This window comes from Lissotriton vulgaris, chromosome 4_1, assembly GCF_964263255.1.
Source record: "Lissotriton vulgaris chromosome 4_1, aLisVul1.2, whole genome shotgun sequence".
NCBI lineage: Eukaryota > Metazoa > Chordata > Amphibia > Caudata > Salamandridae > Lissotriton > Lissotriton vulgaris.
Genome location: NC_141691.1, coordinates 607990031 through 608006244, shown reverse-complemented (window position 1 = coordinate 608006244; position 16214 = coordinate 607990031). Strand labels below are relative to the sequence as shown.

Below are 16214 nucleotides of genomic sequence, written 5' to 3'. Positions count from 1 at the left end.
GATTCCAGAAATTTCCACCTCAGAAGTGTGAGGAAAATGTGTTTTTTTGGCAATTCTTTAGGTTTGCATGGGATTCTGGGTAACAGAACCTGGTGGGAGGCAGTCGAGTCACCCAATTCCGGATTTCCATTCGTGTCTAGTTTTCCAAAATGTATAGGTTTGGAAGGTTTCCATAGGTGCTGGCAGAGCTAGGGTTTAAAAACTACAGCTAGGCACTTTGCCAAAAAAGGGTAATTTTTCACTAGGAAATTGCGTTCTGTTCACGTTGCGTTTTGCGCCTTTTCCTGTAGTGGGCACCAGGCCTACCCACACAAATAAGGTACCATTTTTCTTGGAAGACTTTGGCTACCAAGGGGTGGGTGGAAATTTGAGGATCCACGGAGATTCAAGAACTTTCCGCCACAGAAATTGTAGGAAAATGTGGGTTTTTTTGGGCAACATTTTAGGTTTCCAAGGCATTCTGGGTACAGAACCTGGAAGGAGGCAGTCGAGTCACCCCATCCTGGATTCCCCTGGTTGTCTAGTTTTAAAAATGTATAGGTTTGCTAGGTTTGCTGAGGTGCCAGTAGAGCTAGGGTTCAAAAACTACAGCTAGTCACTTTGCCAAAAAAGGGTCATTTTTCACTGTGAAATTGTGTTGGGTCCACAATACGTTTTGCGCCATTTCCCCGTCGCAGGCACTAGGCCTACCCACACAAGTGAGGTATCATTTTTTTTTCAAGACGTTGGGGAACATGGCGTGGGTGGAAATTTGTGATCCACGTAGATTACAGAACTTTCCACCACAGAAATGTGAGGAAAATGTGTTTTTGTTAGGCAATTCTTTAGGTTTGCAAGGGATTCTGGGTAACAGAACCTGGTGGGAGGCAGAGCTAGGGTTCAAAAACTACAGCTAGGCGCTTTGCCAATAAAGGGTCATTTTTCACTGTGAAATTGCGGTGTGGGTTTTTTTTGGCAACATTTTAGGTTTCCAAGGCATTCTGGGTACAGAACCTGGAAAGAGGCAGTCGAGTCACCCCATCCTGGATTCCCCTGGGTGTCTATTTTTTAAAACTGTATAGGTTTACTAGGTTTGCCGAGGTGCCAGTAGAGCTAGCGTACAAAAACTACAGCTAGTCACTTTGCCAAAAAAGGGTCATTTTTCACTGTGAAATTGTGTTGTGTCCACGATACGATTTGCGCTGTTTCCTGTCGCAGGCACTAGGCCTACCCAAAATGTGTTTTTTTTGGAATTTTTTTAGAATTGCAAGTGATTCTGGGTACAGAACCTGGTGAGAGGCAGTCAAGTCACCCCATCCTGCATTCCCTGGATGTCTAGTTTTTAAAAATGTATAGGTTTGCTCCGTTTCCCTAGGTGCCGGTAGAGCTAGGGTTCAAAAACGACAGCTAGTCACTTTGCCAAAAAAGGGTCATTTTTCACTGTGAAATTGTGGTGTGTCCACATTGCGTTTTGCGCCGTTTCCTGTCACGGGCACTAGGCCTACCCACACAAGTGAGGGACCATTTTTTTTGGAAGATATTGGGGAATGCGGGGTGGGTGGAAATTTGTGGATCCACACAAATTCCATAACTTTCCACTACAGAAATGTAAGGAATATTTGTTTTTTTGGTTATTTTTTAGGTTTGCAAGGGATTCTGGGTAACATAACCTGGTGAGAGGTAGTTGAGTCACCCCATCCTGGATTTCCCTGCGTGTATAGTTTTAAAAAAAGTATTGGTTTGCTAGTTTTCCCTGAGTGCCGGTAGAGCTAGCGTTCAAAAACTACATCTAGGCACTTTGCCAAAGAAGGATAATTTTTCACTGTGAAATTGTGCTGTGTCCACATTGCGTTTTGCGCCGTTTCCTGTTGCGGGCACTACGCCTACCCACACAAGTGAGGTACCATTTTTCTTGGAAGACTTCGGGGAACACAGAGTCTGTGGAAATTTGTGGCGCCATGCAGATTCCAGAACTTTCCACCACAGAAATGTGAGGGAAATATGTTTTTTTTGCCAAATGTTTAGGTTTGCAAGGGATTCTGGGTAACAGAACCTGGTGGGAGGCATTAGAGTCACCCCATCCTGGATTTCCCTGGGTGTCTAGTTTTAAAAAATGTATAGGTTTGCTAGGTGTCCTGTGAGAAAGTGAGCTCCTGTTGCAGTACACCCCCCACTTTTTGCCTGATACCTGATGCACTTTTCCTAGGTGTGCCCTGGCTCCCTGCCAATAAGGTACCCAGGGCCTGTGTTTCTTCCCTAAAAATTATACCCAATTGTCATCTCTGGCCACATATCAGCCCCTAGTAAATGGTACCCTAGGTACCTAGGGCATTGTGACCAGAGAAGACCCGTAAGGGCTGCAGCACGTATTGTGCCACCCTTAGGGGTCCTGTACCTTGACACCCACACACTGCCTTCGCAGGCTGAGTGTCTAGGTGCAGAACTAAATGAAGATTCGACATGGCACACATCCCTGTGTGCCATGCCCACAACTCCACTGCCCTGGCATACTTTAGCCACCCCTCTATCTGGGTGCCCTATGCCAGTGGTGTGGGCACAGGTGCATGAGCCCCATGCCCCTACAGTAGCCAAGGCCATTCCTGGGCATTGTAAGTACAGTGATGCCATTAAGAGTGTATGATACTGGGAGGTTATCATTATGAACTCCACAGCAGCAAATTTCACACCATAATGCCTACCCTGAACACTGACAAGTTTGATATCAAACTTCTCAGCACGTTAAACCCACACTGATGCCAGTGTGGGATTTAATGTAAAATGCACTAGAGAGGGCATCTTAGAGATGCCCCCTGAAACCTAACCTACAATCCACGCCTGGGCTGAGTGGTTGCAGAGGCTGCCACACAGCAGACATGTTGCTGGAGTCCTGGGTGGAGAGCCCCCGCTCTCCTGTGCCTGCAACAATGCACATCCTGGGCGAGGTGCTATGTCTCCTCCCCCAGGATGGACAGGGGGAAGCTTCAAAGGCATGCTGCCTCTGAGAGCTTCTCCAGACCATTTGCTGTACCCAGTAACTGGCCCCCACCTGTTCTACCCCCACTCTGGCGGGAAGACTGGTGGAAAAACTTTGTCAGGAAGGGGGGGTGTCAACCTTTTCCAACTCCATCCCTCAGGTGGAGGAGGCGAGGTGAAGCACGACCCCGGGCTCCGGCCATCTTGGAGATGGGGAGCCCTGCCCAATCCCAGCTAGGCTCCTGCCCCCCTCCCACAGGAGAGGAGCAGGCTAGGGGTATACTCACCCCAGGACAGGGACCTATTGGTCCCTGCCCTTGCCCTACCTGTAACTCCCCTAAATTTAGTATTAAGGGGCTCCCTGGGCCTTCCTTCATCAGATACAGATACAGAAATAAGAAAGAAGAACAAGAAACAAGAAGACCTGCCGTGCAGCTGCTGAGAAGAGGAAGACACCAACAGATTTGGCCCCAGCCCTACCGGCCTGTCGACCCTTGAACCTGCTCCTGCTAAACCCCGGCGTCTCCAGTGGTCAGCGACCTCAAAAACTCCAGAGGACCTGACTGCCTTGTGACTCTGATTACCTGGGTCTCCCACGAGCACTGGTACTGCTCAAGGTAAATAACAAGTCCTGGCATCAGCCCTGAACCGCAAACCCTGCACCCTCTGCACCCGCCAAGCCTGGCCTGTGCTGGAGTGAGCCAAGCCCCTGAGGACATCCCCTGGCGTTTCTGACTTGGAATCTAGTGCCCAAGGACCCTTATTGACAACCCCAACAACGCCAGCAGCCTAAGGACAAAGGACCCCTCCGACCGCGACCAGCAGGGGGTAAGATTTCCCGACCTCAAAAGACACCCCTGCACCCGGCGCCCCACAGCCCCCAGTGCCCAACTCCTGGGTGCCAACCTATCCTCCAAGATCTCAACTTACCCGTCGAAGTGTTTGTCGCTCCTGAAGATCCACCATCCCCGAGCCTGCAGCCTTTGTTCCCTTTTCAAGATCCTCATTGGATAACATTAAGCGCCCGACGGCTCAAAGGCACCCTGCACCCAGCCGCCCGATTGCCCCTGGCAGTGCAACCTGTACCCCATTTGCCCTGAGCAAGTGACCAGGAGCCCAGCTCCCACAGCTGCGTGGCCTGCTAGCCAGCAGCCACCAACCGAAGGCCCCCTGCTTCTCATTGGATAACATTGGGCCTAACTACCTCTGCACCCGGCTGCCCCTGTGCGCCGAGGGTGTACTAACTGTACCTACCTGACCCTGGGGGACCCCTGAGTCTATGCCCGGAACCTTAACTTCACCAGTCGATTACTCACCTGGAAACCAATGACTCACTTTCCTGCCATAGGATAACATTGTCTCGTTTGACTCGAAAAATCTTCTGTGTGAAGTTTTGAAACGTTAAAATATTCACCTAGAATCAGCCGAATATATAAATCCAAAGTACTCACCTGTTATCAGGAGAGAAGCCAGTACTGTACCTTGTAGCCCAGTACTGAACCACAAAAGTAATCACAACCGTGTCTGCTAGTAATCTAAATTTCTGCCATAGGAAACCATTGACTGTTTTTCTATGAAATTTCTTCTAAGTGTGAAGTTTTGAAAACTGAAAATATTCATGTAAAATCAGCCGAATTCTAAATTCCGAAATACTCACCTGTGATCAGGGGAGAAGCCAGTACTGTACCTTTGAGCCCAGTACTGAACCGTAAAAGTAAACTGTACAGAGTTTACTAGTAATCTGCATTTTCTCCATAGGAACCCATTGTCTGCTTTTCTATGAAATTTCTTCTGTCTACTTTTGAAAACTTGAAATATTCTTTAAACATCATACGAAATACTGAAACACAATTACCTACCTGTTTTAAGTTAAGACCCCAGTGCTGGCCCCAGGAGACCAGTGCTGGATTACAAAAGTAACACAATCGTACTTTACCTGCAACCTGAATTTTCTCCTATTAACATTGTCAGATTTACATTGATAAGTTTCTAAGTGTGAACTTTTAAAACAGCTTTATATTCATGAAAATTCACTACAGTAACTAAAACGTTTTTGCTAATTTGGTTTCAGCTTAGACCCCAGGACTGAATCTAGGATCTGGTCCTGGGACTACTAAAGTAATCTGTATAGTAATCAACTGTACTTACCTGTGGAAAACTCATTGAGCTCAATGCTATAGTGTGTTTTAGGATTGGGTTGCTTACTGTCAATACTGTATTAATTGTGTTTACAAACTTTATTGCTCCTTTGAAAAGTAATTGCATGAGAGTACTCACAACGAGAAAAGTATATTTTTATAACTGTTGGTTCTAAAAATAAAACAACTATATCTGTGGATATAAAAACAATTGGCCTGGAGTTCAGTCCTTGAGTGTGTGAAAGCTTTTGCTGACTGAGTGTGTACAACAAATGCTTTGCACTGTCCTCTGGTACTGCCTTACTGCTCGACCAAGCTACCACTTTTGAGAGTACGGTCAGTTCTGACTTTTACCTCTGTTATACCTCTGGGGTTGGTGGACTCTATATACACTGTACTCCATTCTAGTCCAGTATATATAGAGCCACTTTGTCACATTTCCCTATGTGGCAGCAGAGCTAGAGTAAAAAACTACAGCTAGGCACTTTACTAAAAAAAGGTCATTTTTTACTGTGAAATTGTGGTGTGTCCACGTTGCATTTTGTGCTGTTTCATGTCCCAGGAACTAGGCCTACCCACACAAGTGAGGTACAATTTTTCTTGGAAGACTTTAGGGAACAAAGGTGTGGGTGGAAATTTGTGGATCCACGCAGATTCCAGAACTTTTAACCACAGAAATATGGGTTTTAAATTTTTTTTTAGGTTTGCAAGAGATTCTGGTTAACAGAACCTGGTGGGAGGCAGTCGATTCACCCCATCCTGGATTTCCCTGGGTGTCTAGTTTAAAAAAATGTATAGGCTTGCTATGTTTCCCTAGGTGCCAGCAGAGCTAGGGTACAAAAAGTACAGCTAGGCACTTTTCCAAAAAAGGGTCCTTTTTCACTGTGAAATGGTGGTGTGTCCACGTTGCGTTTTGCGCTGTTTCATGTCGCGGGAACTAGGCCTACCCACGCAAGTGGGGTACCATTTTTCTCCGAAGACTTTGGGGAACGCGGGGTTGGTGGAAATGTGTGGATCCAGACAGATTCCAGAACTTTCCACCACAGAAATGTGAGGAAAATGTGTTTTTTTGACAATTATTTAGGTTTGCAATGGATTCTGGGTAACAGATCCTGGTGAGAGCCAGTCAAGTCACACCTTTCTGTGTTCCTCTGGGTGTCTAGTTTAAAAATGTATAGGTTTGCTAGGTTTCCCTAGGTGCCGGCAGTGCTAGGAATAAAAAACTACAGCTAGGCCCTTTTCAAAAAAAGTGTAATTTTTCATTGTGAAAATGTAGTATGTTCACTTTGCGTTGTGAGCCGTTTCCTGTCGTGGGCACTATGCCTGCGCACAAAAGTGAGGAGCCATTTTTATTGGGAGACTTAAGGTAATTTAGATTTGTAAAGCAACTGTTATTACATTTTGACTTTCAATTAATGTCTGTCTCCCAAATGAAGGACAATGTGTAAAAAATAAGTAATTTTGAAAAATGACCCATAATTCTCATGCTAGTATGAGTGTTCCCAATTTCGGAAATGTGCAAATATCTACTATTTCTAAACTCTATATTTTGTTCCAATTTCAGAAATACATTTTCATACAAATGTTTCCATGTATACATTTTCCCAGATTAATTGCTGTCTACACGCTACATTATTAAAAACTATTGCAAGTTGCTGCTCAGTTTTTGGCTTTGGGTTCATCGGGTTCTTGGTGAACCTACAAGTCTTATATATCTCCATAGCCAGTAAGGTCCCACGGATGTAACGGTATATTGCTTTCAAAGATCTGTTATAATTAGAAGAATTTACAGGGGAAAGCGTTGACACAAATGGCTGTTTTTTTTCAATTCATTTTCAATTTTTTCCTATATTTAACTGTTAATTTCTATAAAGAAACCTTGAAGGATCTACACAAATGACCCCTTGTTCAATTCAGAAATATGTCTACTCTTCAAAGATGTATAGGTTTCTATGATCGATTATTGCTTCCATACCCATTTCTACAATTAACTGGTAGGAGGTTGAAATCACAAAAAATAGCTAACATAGGCTATGTCTCGGAGAAATGACAAAACTGTGTAGAAAATGTTTGGTTTTCTGACAAAAGTCTGTCATTCCCTTAAAGCTGGGTACATGTTTATTTCAGCCCTACAAACCCTTTTTTGATACCATGCGCAGGGAAAAACCCAGACACTTTCATTTGCATCACTTTTTCCCCAAAAAACTCAAATGTAGCTGTATTTTGCCTAATTTCTGGGTCCCCTCCAGGAAAATCTATAAACCCTGGGTACCTTTAGAATACCCATGATGTTGGAATAAAAGGACACAAATTTGGCATGGACACCTTACGTGGTAAAAAAGGAACAGGGCCCTAAGCGCGAACTACCCCAAATAGCCCAAAAAAGGCTTAGCCCTGGGGGGAAAAGCCTAGCAACAGAGGGGTAAATGCTCACATTGCTTTCTTACAAGAATCCCACCTTAAAGTAGAGGATTGTATGAAATGATGTCAGGGTTGGGTGGGGGAAGTGTTTTTCTCGCCGGGTAATTGTGGCAAAAATGGTGTCCATATCCGGTGTCACAAATCATTACAGACTCAATTGCTTTCACAAGAGTCTGATTCAGAGGGCAGATGGTTCTTTCTTGCATGTATGGTCCTACTACCCCTGATTGTCACTTTTGGTTCACTCTTGCCCAGAAATTAATTCACCATTCATATGATAACTTAATTTTTGCAGGGAACTGCAATCATTGTGTTGATCCCATTGTAGATAGCCATTCTTCTGCACAATATATTCCCAACAAGTCACAAAAAGCATTCGTACATGGCCTCAGCTAACATCACTTATTTTCCCCCAGTTCATCATAAGTAGGGCTCCCAGTTTTATGGTATTTATTTTTCGGCCATTTCCATCTGTATTTATCCATTTTTATTTTTTGGCTATTTTATCTGTATTTATCCATATTTATTTTGTGTTTTGCCTATAAATTAAGTTGTAAAACTGTACATTTCCTTATCTATTTAACTCATAGACTTTCACCTCTTACTTTGATGTCTGTTGTGTTTTAGCTATTTAAGCCGCCAAATATTACATAAAAATACATCCACTGGTAAATACTAGCATTATACCATACATGTCTTATTTAAAGAAATGTCATCCTGATTTTTAATTAACCATGCTGTTCATCTGCTCAGCTGCTGGCCTATAATTCATGAAAGAGAGTCGCAGATATAGGTACCATTGTAATTTCTGATCATGCTCCAGTTTCAATTTAATTAGATTTGATGCCTAAGCGAGACTCTCCCAAATGATGGATATTCAATCATTCTTTGCTGATGGACAATGGGTTCGCTTCCTCCTTCATTTCCGTTTTTCATGAATATTTTCATTTGAATCTTTTTGATACTTTTTCCTTTTGCACCATGTGGGATGACTTTGAAGCTTCAGCACACACCTTTATTTTAAATTATGTCTCAAAGAAAAGGAAAGCATCCCAGGCTCATTCTAAAACATTACTTCAGAACATCAAACTTCTTGAACATATTTATTACACTTCTTGTACACAACAGTTCTTGCAGCAACTTATTACAGCGAAACCATCATTTAACAAAGTATCCACTGAGTCAGCATCATCTTACCTTCTTAAATCTAGTGCCAGATTTTATGGGGTCCAAAATAAATCTGACAATTTGCTAATAAATTATCTTAAAATTAAATAAAACAGGTTACTTATCGAATCTATTACAGATAATAATGGTCATACTTACTCCATTCATTTGGATATCTTCAATCAATTTTGTTCCTATTTTGTTAATTTATATACACCTGAACACTCACTTTCAGATCAAGACGTTGTACAATATCTTTCGTCTACTCAAAAACCAGATCTTCCCCAAATAGCTTTTTCCTCTCTGGAACAGGAATTGACGCTTTCAGAACTGCATCTTGCAATGATTTTCCTTCGAAAAGATAAAGCCCCTGGACCTGATGGTTTTACTGCAGAGTTCTATACTCATTTTTCTCACATTCTTTTACCCAAATTACTTTATTTTAATTCAATCTTTCTCTGACTCTTCTATATCTGGTTCTTTTCTTGAAGCCCTTATTTTTCCTATCCCGAAAGATGGCAAGGATTTGTACTACTGCAAAAACTACAGACCCATTTTGTTGGTTAATTTAGATGATAAAGTTTTTGCCAAGGCACTTGCCAACAGATTACAATCTCTTTTTACCAATCTTTTAAGGAAGGAGCAGTCAGGGTTTGTATCAGGTAGATGTGTTTCAGGCAGTAATCGCTTGTTCTTTGACATTCTGTCTAAATCTGCTGATCTCCATGAATCCTTGGCAACTTTCACTTTAGATGGTTAAAAGGCTTTGGAGCGGGTTAAATGGTCTTTTTTTTATTTCACGTTCTCCGCTGGTTTGGTTTTGGGCCTAAAATTATTAATCTTATTTCCATTTTGTATTCTTCACCACAAGCTGCCATTTCTGCTACGGGCCTCACTTCTGCTTTCTATCTTTTGGGTAGGGGATTTACGCAGGGATGTCCTTTATCTCCGTTTGTTCTTTATCGGGCACTTGAACCTTTTTTGCCCAAAATTAGATAAAATCCTCATATCAATGGTTTCTCCTATCACGCTCAACATATCAAATTAGCTGTATGTGCAGATGATGTTTTGTTATTCATGCCAAGCCCCCGTTTTTCGCTCCTTGCTTTTTTTGTCAGAGGTTGCATTTTATCATATGGTTTCTGGATATAAGTTAAATACTGACAAATGCCAAATTTTACCCTTAAATAAATTAACCTTTGAACATGACTACTCTTCCTCTAATTCTACATGGAGACCTACTCAGATTGAATTCATTGGGCCTTTAATTTACTCAATCTCTTGACATTGCCATTTCCATTAGCTTAGACATGTGCATTCAGAAGATTACTTCCTTAACCTCTAGATGGCATCCTTTACATTTATCTTGGTGGGTAGGTTAGACCCCATTAAATGATGTTAGTCCCTAATATTTCATTTACTATTTATAATATTCTGTTAAATATCCCACTTAAATGCTATAAAGAAATCTATTCTATTTTATCTTCTTTCCTCTGGAATAGAAAAACCTTCTATGTCCCTATCCAAATTGAAGTGTCGTAAAGCAATCTGTTCATTGAAGATCTTCCTCTTCTTTATTTACCCCATTATGGGTAGACTTAGAATGAGAGTTTTCCTCTCCGTTTTCTTTCCTCGAAATTCTTAAATGTATGTGCACGCCACAGAAGATATGTACCCCGATTTCTTGACATACATGTAAATTATTGATATCTGACATTCTGAGTCATCCTGCAAATATGAGAACCTTTTTGCAGACAGCAGAGGGATTTCCTTTTTTTCCATGGTGAGGTGGGGATGAGCTTCCCCAACCTCCCCAAGGTAATTTTTGGATTTCCTTGCAATGACAATCGCGCGCATGTCTCGCGATCATCATTGAAACTAAAACAAAACTGAAGCTTAGTTTCAGTTTTACAGTTTCTGTGCTTGTGGGGGTATCTCAGCCCCCCAAGCACCTAAACAGATGGGAGAGGTATCGTTGGGAAGGGGAGACTCTACCCTTTCCAATGGTAAACTTCCTTGGTGGATCCTTGCTTGGGGATAACCCCAGGAGGGCGATCCCCAAGCAGGGTCCACCCCCTAGCACCAAGGAGGGTGAGCAGCCCCTGGGCAAGGGCCTCTGCTCTCCCCATATATTTTGAGGACAAACATTCTTTCTGACCCCCCTGGGGAGCGGATGAAGCAGTAGCCTCCAATCTGTCCCCGTGGGGGGGGGGGGGGGGGGGGACACCCTAGACCAGGGATTCTTTTTTTATAGGCCAGAGATGGTGGGCGCCCAAAATGGGCATCCCAATTCCCCCACCCTACCCCCAAAGAAGGCAACAGACATTCTGCCCCTCCCAGGAGGCATGTGAGGGCAATAGCCCTTGATCTGCCCCCATGGGGCTGAAAGCTCACTAGGCACCAGGGTTCTTTGTTGTTTTGATATGTAGGAGTGGGGGCTGCCCTGAATGGACATGCCAATGCCCCAACCCAAACTAAATGGTACAGTATTTCTTCCCCCGGGAGGCAGATGGGGCAATATACAGTTATCCGCCCCCCCCCGGGGGGCAGAAAGCCTACTAGGCACCAGGGTTTTTTTTCCCTCCAAAGTTCAGGGTGGGGTCTGGCCAGAATGGGCATGCCAATGCTCCCCCTCAGCTGGCTTCATCTATAAAACTGAGTTGAAGCGCTACCACAAAGCCTGTGCCTTGACGCGGGCTAACTAAGTCAACAGAATGATCTCTGAAACCGTTACTATAAATCTAAAATACTGTTCAACGTGGTTAAAGAAATCGCTGGTTCTCAGACCATGGCTACTCTTCCCCCTCTATCGAGCAGTAAATACAATGAACTTGCTCAGTATTTCATCTCTAAAATTGAAAACATTTACCAGGACATTTCTGCCCAAAGAGACAGCAAAACTTCAGTGAACTCGCTCCTTGATGCAGGGGAAGTTGCTGACTCCTCTGTGCCGTCCCCGGCTTCACTCCTGTCCAGGCCTGATCTCCACCCTTCTACCCTTCTGGAGATCCTGAGCAAAGTTAAGTCAGGCTCTCCGATTGATCCTTTGCCAGTCCCCATACTGCGCTCTCTGGATTCCCCCCAGCTCTCGACGATCTGCACTTTGCTTAATCACTCGCTCAACACTGCTGTTGTTCCCAGTCGCTGGAAGCACGCAATGGTCACCCCGCTATTGAAAAAACCTACTGCTGATCCCAACGTTGCCTCCAACTTCCGCCCTATTTCTTTATTGCCTACATTTTCCAAAATCTTAGAGAGGCACATCCACCTGCACCTGTCCCAGTTTGTGGCAACAAATAATCTATGAAGTAAATCCGTCAGCGGAGGCCCAGGTATTAAAGTTTAATTCACCTTCGGGTACTGGGACCACCGCCAAGCCGTTTTAATCTCATTTTCTTAACACCCTTCACCGCACACTCAGCGACATACCTGCTCCGCTGTAATCAGGCGTCGAAGCACACCCGGGACACGCTAGGTGTCACTGGGTGGGCCCGATGATGAAGCATGCCACCAACTAGGTTGGTGGGTGAGGGCTTAATGAGCACACCTACGAGGTGCCACTATCCCCTGACGAAACATACTTGAGTCCTCTGAACTTAAATTAATTGTTTGTGTTTAAACCCCCCCCCCCCCATTTCAAGCTAGTCTCTTTTTGATTTACTTCATATAACCCGGGGATTTGGACTAGCTATCTGGTCCTCTCTCTCACTCTTGATACACATTATTAACAAATAATCTATTACATCCCTCTCAGTCCGGCTTCCGTCTGGGATTCTCCACCGAGACCACTCACCTCGGTGTTACAGAAAATCTTCACCTGCTATTGGAGCGAGGTGAAACAGTTGCACTGATATTACTTGATCTCAGTGCAGCTTTCGATACTGTATCTTACAGTATCCTCCTCAGTTCCCTTGCGGCCACTGGCATCAGTGGGAAAGCCTTGGATTGGCTTGCATCTTTCCTGACGGACCGGACCTTTCACATTTTTTCCCACTCCTCCACTTCTAACATTTATCCTTCCCCATACGGTGTGCCACAGTGTTCAGTACTTAGTCCCCTCCTTTTTAATCTTTATGTTACCCCCTTGGCTCACATTGCACAATATTCCGGGCTGAATCTATTCACTTACGCTGACGACTCTCAAATCGTCTTCTCTCTATCCCAAGTTGACCCAACCTCTACCTGCCCCCTGCAAGCAGGTCTCAGCGGAATATCCAGCTGGATGAACCGCAACCTGCTCAAATTAAATGGTGGTAAGACCAAGGTTCTGGTACTTGGGAATAAACCTGACCTCTGGAGCCCGAGGCATTGGCCGCCTGCCATGGGTTCCCTACCTTTTTTGTCCAAACATGTGCGTAATCCAACACTTCCTCTACTGTTGCACTCACTGGAATTAGAATAGTAATTATTACCCCTATACTATCCAAGTGTTGGATAGTGTAGGGGTAAAAATTACTATTCTAACTCCAGTGAGTGCAAAAATAGGGTAAGTGTTGGATAGTGTAGGGGTAAAAATTACTATTCTAACTCCAGTGAGTGCAACAGTAGAGTAAGTGTTGGGTAATGTAAGGGTACTCTGTGTTGTAATGGTATGCATTGTAATGACTTGCAATGTAATGTCTACGTTGTAGTGACATGCATTGTAATGACATGCGTTGTAGTAACATGTAATGGCTGAGTTGTAATGACATGCTATGTAAAGGATGTTGCGATGTAATGACTACTATGTAAAGGTAGTGCAGTGTAATGACTGTGTTGTAAACGTTGTTTCCCATTGAGGAGACATCAAAATTACCTATCACAAAATAACCTGGTTCTGCAAGGGGGTCACCTGAGTTTTTGGCTCGGGTTTGGTGGCCATCTTGGTAAACAACCAAACCAACACATTTTTGAAAACTAGACACCCAGGGGAGTCCAACAAGGTATGACTTGCATGGATCCCCAAAGCTTTCCTACCCAGAACCCCCTGCACACCTCAAATGTAGATGAAAAAAACACATTTTCCACATACTTTTTTATGGAATCACCGAGCCGGCACAAATGTCCTACCCCACAGCATTTCCCTCAGTCTCTCGAGTAAAATGACACCTCACTTGTGTGGGTATCCAATGCAGAATTGGTTAAAAACTTATTTTTAAAAAAATGTTGCGCTTAGAATTCTCAGTGCTATACCCTTAGTCCCTATGTTTTTGGTTCTTCCCAGTCACAGGCCCTTGCCCCAACCACACAAGTGAGGTATAATTTTACTCTGGGATTGAGGGGAACGCTGTGGGGTAGGAAATTTGTGCCGGCACGATGAATTCATGAAAAAAATGTGGAACAGGGGATTCTGGGTAGGAAAACGTTGGGGCATCCACGCAAGCCATACCTCCCTGGAATTCACCAGGTGACTATTTTTCAGAAATGTGTGGGTTTGGTAGTTTCTCAAGATGGCCGCCAAACCCGTGGCCAAAAACCCAGGTGACCCCCCCCCTTGCAAAACCAGGTTGCTTTGCGATAGGTAATTTTGATATCTACTCAAGAAGTTTGGGCCACTTCTGTCACAGGCACGAGGCCTACCCACACAAGTGAGGTACCATTTTACTCAGAAGTCTATGAGGATTGCGGGGTGGGTAGAACTTTGTGGATTCACGCAGATTCCCGAACTTTCCACCACAGAAATATGAGGAAGAAGTGTTTTTTGACATACTTCTAGGTTTGCAGGCGATTCTGGGTAACAGAACCTGGTGAGAGCCAGACAAATCACCCCATCCTGTATTCCCCTGGGTGTCTAGTTTCTAAAAATGTATATGTTTGCTAGGTTTCACCAGGTGCCGGCAGAACTAGGGTTCAAAATCTACAGCTAGGCTCTTTGCAAAAAAAGGGTCAGTTTTCACTGTGAAAATGTGGTGTGTCCACTTTGCCTTTTGGTGTGTTTCCTGTTGCGGCCACTAGGCCTACCCACATAAGTGAGGTACCATTTTTCTTGGAAGACGTTGGGGAATGATGGGTGGTCGATGGAATTTTGTGGATCCACGCAGATTCTAGAACTTTCCACCACAGAAATGTGAGGAAAATGTTTTTTTTTACAAAGTTTGAGGTATGCATGGGATTCTGGGTTACAGACCCTGGTGAGAGCCAGACAAGTAACCCCATCATCGTTTCCCCTGTGTGTCTAGTTTTCATAAATTTATAGGTTTGCTAGGTTTCCCTAGGTGCCGGCAGAGCTAGGGTTCAAAATCTACAGCTGGGCCCTTTGCAAAAAAAGGGTCCGTTTTCACTGTAAAAATTAAGTGGGTCCACGTTGCGTTTTGAGCCAATTGCTGTCACGGGCACTAAGTCTACCCACACAAGTGAGGTATCATTTTTATCGGGAGACCTAGGGTAAAACATAATTGTAGAGCAACTGTTATTACCTATTGACTTTCAATGCATTTCGTGCTTCCAAACGAAAGACAATGTGTAAAAAAGAAAATCACTTTGAAAAATGTCCTATAATACTCCTGCTAGTATGAGTACTCACAATTTCGGAAATGTGCAAAAAGCTACTGTTTCTAAACTCTATATTTTGTTACAATTTTAGAAATACATAGGTGTCTTTCATCCAGATTTGTCACTATATATATTTTCCCAAATTAATTGCTACCCGGTATATAATGAAAAAAAACCTTTGCAAGACGCTGCTCAGTTATTGCCTCTGGGTTTGTCCGGTTCTTGGTGAACCTACAAGTACTATATATCTCCACAACAATATAAGTCCAGAAGATGTAACAAAATATTGCTTTCAAACATCTGTCATATTCAAAAGAAGTTACAGGTGAAAACGTTGGCACAAATAGCTGTTAGTTTCTATGAAGAAACCTTGAAGGATCTCCACAAATGACCCCTTGCTGAATCTAAAATGTTGTTTACTTTTTCAAAATGTGTAGCTTTCAAGGACCCATTATTGCTTTCATACCCATATATACCATTAACTGGAAGAAGGTTGAAAGCACAAAAATCAGCAAAAATAGGCTATGTCCCAATAAAATGCCAAAACTGTGGTTTTCTGTCAAAAGTCTGTCAGTCCCTGAAAGCTGGGAAAATTAGGATTTCAGCCCCATAAACCCTTTGCTGATAACATTTTCAGGAACAAAAAGAGATGCTTACATTTGCCATTTAAAAAAAATTAATAGCTGTAGTTTGGGTAATTTCTGGGTCCCCTCTAGGGGAATATACAAACCCTGGGTACCTTTAGAATCCCCTTCATGTTGGAAGAAAAGGACGCAAATTTGACTCGGATACCTTATGTGGTCAAAAGGTTACAGGGGCCTAAATGTCAACTACCCCAAATAGCCAAAAAAAAGCTTAGCACGGGGGGGGTACCAGCAATGGGGTTAATAAAGAAGTTTAACAACGGTAGATTCAGCCTGAGTAGGATAAGTAAGCATTGAACTCTACTACTCCTGGTGTATTACACAAAGAGTTTCCACAGTCTTTTTTTAATTATCTTGTCCAAAGATTTTCCAAGGTTGCTATGGGAACATTCAGCATATTTAAAGGTATAATTGCATTGCA

At 43.4% G+C, this 16214-nt stretch overlaps 1 protein-coding gene across 1 annotated transcript in view; it reads right to left on the bottom strand.

Moving 5' to 3' along the window:
- NME8 (NME/NM23 family member 8) overlaps positions 1-16214 on the bottom strand; it is an 843103-nt gene that overhangs the window by 337425 nt on the left and 489464 nt on the right. The gene's annotated exons all lie outside the window — the stretch shown is intronic.